We start from the raw sequence: 230 nt of genomic DNA, 5'->3' as shown, positions 1-230 counted from the left end.
GCCAACATTGATAATTCTAATAATAAATCAGCATATTAGAATGATTTCTGAAGGATCGTGTGACACTTTAGACTGTAGTAATGATGATGGAAATTCAGTTTTGCATCACAGGAATAAATTCGATTTTAAAGGATATTAAAATAGTAACCATTATTTTATATTGTAATAACATTTTGCAAGATTACTGTTTTTTTCTGTATTTTTGATCAAATAAATGCAGCCTTGATGAG

Source organism: Sinocyclocheilus anshuiensis, unplaced genomic scaffold (assembly GCF_001515605.1).
Source record: "Sinocyclocheilus anshuiensis isolate Anshui unplaced genomic scaffold, SAMN03320099.WGS_v1.1 scaffold1858, whole genome shotgun sequence".
NCBI lineage: Eukaryota > Metazoa > Chordata > Actinopteri > Cypriniformes > Cyprinidae > Sinocyclocheilus > Sinocyclocheilus anshuiensis.
The sequence above is the reverse complement of the archived record's forward strand: the minus strand, read 5'-3'. Positions refer to the sequence as shown.